We start from the raw sequence: 4,461 nt of genomic DNA, 5'->3' as shown, positions 1-4,461 counted from the left end.
TACCATCACAAATACTGAGTGAAATCCACCTGAACCAGCCACTGCTGTCGATCTGGCAAATACCCGCCTAAGACGGTTCAACTGGACAGGATGTTAAGGATGTTACATCAGGAAAACTTCCAGATGGAATATTTATGACCTTAGCTAAAAGGATATAACTACATTTTCTCACCTTAAGAAAGAAGCTCAAGAAGAGGGACTGTACGAATCTAATACAACAGATATGAATACCAATAAAGAACAATCGAAATCCTCTCAATCGAATCGAACGAATGTTGGATAATATTACCCGAATTGTTGTGAAGTCCTTTATACGAGATTTCAATGTTGAGCAGTCATGCTCTGGGGTATCTTTACGTTTAACAATGTAACTATATGGTATAAACAATTCGAGATTTATTCATTTGAACTTCAATCAACTTAAAGTTTAATCGTAATCGCGTAAAGGGTACAATTTATTGGGTATGACGGGTTTAAGCACGGCCGGCTGCAACTGCTTGATTGTCGCTGTGATTTCGTCGACTGGCAAACGTAGACTGTTCTTGATGATCGGAGACGAGGTTACGCCGCCCTAGTGGGTAAAAGGCATTAGAGAGCTCTCACTCTCGTTGTAGTTTCACTCCTAGAAAACCGTCCATGCCGCCCCCAATACTGGGACCAGTATTAGAAACCAACAGATATCAAATGTTAATGCTCTGTGAATAAATAAGGTGTTCGTTGATAGGTGATAGGATTATTTTGAGGTCTGTGGCAACGGTAGCCGACATAGTTTAGAGACAGACCGTTTATATGCGCTTGATGCTGTTTTTACGGTGGTGACTCTAACTAAACTGGCAGCTCCGGGGTGAACTTCTATTATCCTCCCAAGCTTCCGCTCGTTGGGTGGCAGTCGGTCATATTTGACCATAACTAGATCGCTGACTTGTAGATTGTCGGTTTCATGTCGCCACTTTGGACGGGCTTAAAGATGTGATAGCCAATCCGAACTCCAACGATTCCAAAATTGCCGGATCATTTACTGTCCTTCCAGAAATTGGGCTGTGGAACATCTCTTGTCGTTACATCCGGCGGCGCTAACAATGAATCTCCCATAAGAAAATGTGCCGTGGTGAGGACAGCTAGGTACTCCGGTTCAGCGCTTAGTGGACATAATGGCCTAGAATTTAAACAGGCTTCAATTTGTGTTAGCACGGTAGCAAGTTGTTCATAGGTCATTTTATATCCTGAATAGGCTCGATAGAGATATGTTTTGACAGTCTTTACATTTGCCTTCCAAAGGCCGCCAAAGTTAGGACTATAAAGTGGACCAAAATGCCATTGGACGTTTCGGGCCGCTAAAGCAGGAATTACAGTTGTGGGTCTCTCTTTTAAAATTTTTTGCCAGGTGTGAAGAGCCCGGTCGGCACCAATGAAGTTTGTGCCGCAGTCGCTATACATGTGTTGACAGTAGCCCCGACGCGCGATGAAACGTTGTAGAGCCAGGAGAAAGTGTTCGGTGGCTAAGCCCTAACCGCTTCAAGATGAATTGCCTTTGTAGCCAATCAGATGAAAACTGCGATATACGCCTTGTACTTTGTGTGTCCACGTAATCTGGATGGTTGAATTTTGAACGCGCCTGTATAGTCCACTCCGGTGGCGATGAATGCACGAGTTGGAGGATTGACTCTATGTAGGGGAAGATCAGCCATCAATTGTGCTGCTGGTTTTGGTCGGTGACGAAAACATCGGAGGCATTGTCGAAGAATGCGTTTGACAGTTTGTTTTCCGTTGACTATCCAGAATTTGTGTCGAGTTGTGGCTAGCGTTAGTGCGGTGCCGCTGTGGAGTGCGAGACGATGTGCATTACGCACGACGAGATCGGTAAAATGATGATGATTGGGAATCATTGGTTGCATTTCTGAGTCGACCTCTGACGCGTAGGATTTATTGGTTTTCTAGAAATGGGGACACAATGGCCACACACATGCATGCCCGATAGTGTCTTGTTTGCCTTCAAACTCGATATTTCTATCGCGTAGACCTCCTGTTGAATGCTGCGAACGAGATGAATTAAAGCTTTGTCGAGCTCCTGCACACTCAGTGGTCCAGACAGCTTGTCCCCTTTGGCTTGAATGTTATGTATAAACCGTAAAACATATGCCATAACTGACACTAACCTGTTGTATAAGGAAGAGTTTTGGATGAAGGTTTCTGGAGCCTCCGAGACTTGACAAGAAACTCGGTTTGAAGGCCATTGAATTTCTGGCTGCTGTAGCCATGACGGTCCAGACCACCACAGTGGATATAATGCTAACTCTTGCGGTGTTCAGCCACGACTTGCGCAGTCCGCCGGGTTCACCGCAGTGGGTTCATGTTTCCACTGAGTACTATGCCCCAAAATCTGTATAATGTGGTTTGATATAAAAGTTTGTCATCGGTGGGGATCTCCATTTATCCAAAACAAGACGATAGTAGCATCTGACCAATAGAAGGTTGTGATAGGTGGTCCTGCTGTGCGAAGTTGGTCCAGGATCCATTTTGCAAGCTTATCTGCCAGCAGCGCACCCGAAAGTTCGACTCGTGGAATGATGATCGGTTTCGTGGGTGTGACTAGAGTGTGTGTAGCTAGTAAATGAGTTTGAATCCTTCCGTCTGGTAGTTCAGCGCGAATATATGTGCATGCTGCATACGTCAGTGATAATCCATCGCAGAAAACATGTAGCTGTAACGATGCAAGATAGTGGATGTTGAAGCGCAGCCATCGTGGTACTTGAATGTACTCGACATATGGCAAGTTCTGTATGAATCCCTGCCATCTATCAAGCAGTTCGGTTGGCAGAGGCTCGTCCCAGTCCAGTTGTGCTCGGCTGCCATCGTTGCGTTTGATGCGGACCATCCATGTGTCCTTGAGTAGCGCCTTTGCTGTCATGACACAGGGCGTAGTGAAAGGGATCATACAGGGCGACTGTAGAAAGTAAAGAACGGTTAGTATGTGCGTGACTGATTTCAAAATTTATCTTGAACCCAAAATAGTCTTGATGTGGATGCCAATAGAGACCTAATGTTTTAACGGGATCTTGGTACTCAAACTCTAATAATGTCTAACGAGACAAATGGTCTGGGGGTATTTTTTGTAGAAGAGAGGCGTCATTCGCAGACCGCTTTCGGAGTTCCATTCCTGCTGATCGTAAGGCTCCGATCAGTTGATTTTGAATTTCTAATGCTCCTTCGCGAGTGGAAAATCCGCTTTGTACATCATCAACTTATATTTCATGTCGAAGGACCCTTTCCGCGAGTGGGTATCGGTTCCTGCGTTCCTCCGTTCATCATGCGCGAGTTAATGTATGACGCGAATGGCTGTGTAAGGAGCTGAAGCGGTTCCAAAGGTAACTATGCTGAGATAATACTCAGCTATCTGGTTGTGTTCTTATTGCCAAATGATGCGTTGATATTGCGAATCCTCTGCATTCATGTCAATGCACCCATACATCTTCTGAATGTCGGCAGCAAAAACAAAATGATGGAGGCGCCAACTCAGGACCACGCCGGCTAGATCGTTTTGGAGCGCTGGTCCGGTGCATAGGACCTCATTGAGCAATTTTCCGTTTGACGTTTTAGTAGTAGTTAAAGTAGTATAACCTTAGTAACAACACTTTCCTTCTTGAATACTGCGCAAGGTGCAACATGTGGACTCGAGTCCATAATCCTTGCTAATGCAATGCAATGTTGCTGCTCTTTGGTTGTTACTTTGGTCACTTGGCCTAGTTGAAAGTACTCATTCATGACCTCCGAGTATTGCAGCTCCGAGGCTTGCAGCTCCGGCTGCCTTTGCAATCTTCGTTGCAGCATTTGGAATCGATTGAGTGCGATTTGACGTGATTTGCCTAGCGCCTTCGAAGGGTCAAACAAACACTTCAGTGGTAGCCGTACCAAATACTTGCTGTTCAGTTGACGGATGTGAGTTCGCTTAAAATGCTTCACGCACCATTGCTCTTCTGGCGTGAGCTGTTTTGTGGAACCAAGATGCTCCATTTTGAAGAATTTCTTGACAAGATTCTTTAGCCTGGCGTGGTGGCATCTTATGGTGAAAGCGTGTGAGCGTGTGAGCGTGTGGCTCGACCAAAAACTTTCCAGCCAACCTGAGTGCGCTGTGCAATTGGTTGGTTCTCCTTTCCTCCGCGGATATCTGAAAGCAGGATCTGTGGGATTTGGTCCGCTCCCAGCAGAAGATCAATCTGTTGTGATTTGTAGAACCTGGGATCGGCGAGCTCTATTCCGTTCAGATGAGGACATTGTTGCAATTGGATAGATTGTGTAGGTGATTGCGATGTACGCGTTTTAAGTTTAAACGCAGTATCTATGATAGTACAAAACTGTGATGTACAAGAATGACAATACTGTAGTTTAGGTACACCTGTTCTTGGAGGTGGTCCCAACTCCAGCTATTTCTGCCGAAATTGGATGCCGCTTGAGGGTAAGAGC

This window comes from Drosophila miranda, chromosome XR, assembly GCF_003369915.1.
Source record: "Drosophila miranda strain MSH22 chromosome XR, D.miranda_PacBio2.1, whole genome shotgun sequence".
In the NCBI taxonomy this organism is placed as follows: domain Eukaryota; kingdom Metazoa; phylum Arthropoda; class Insecta; order Diptera; family Drosophilidae; genus Drosophila; species Drosophila miranda.
This window is presented reverse-complemented; position numbering follows the sequence as displayed.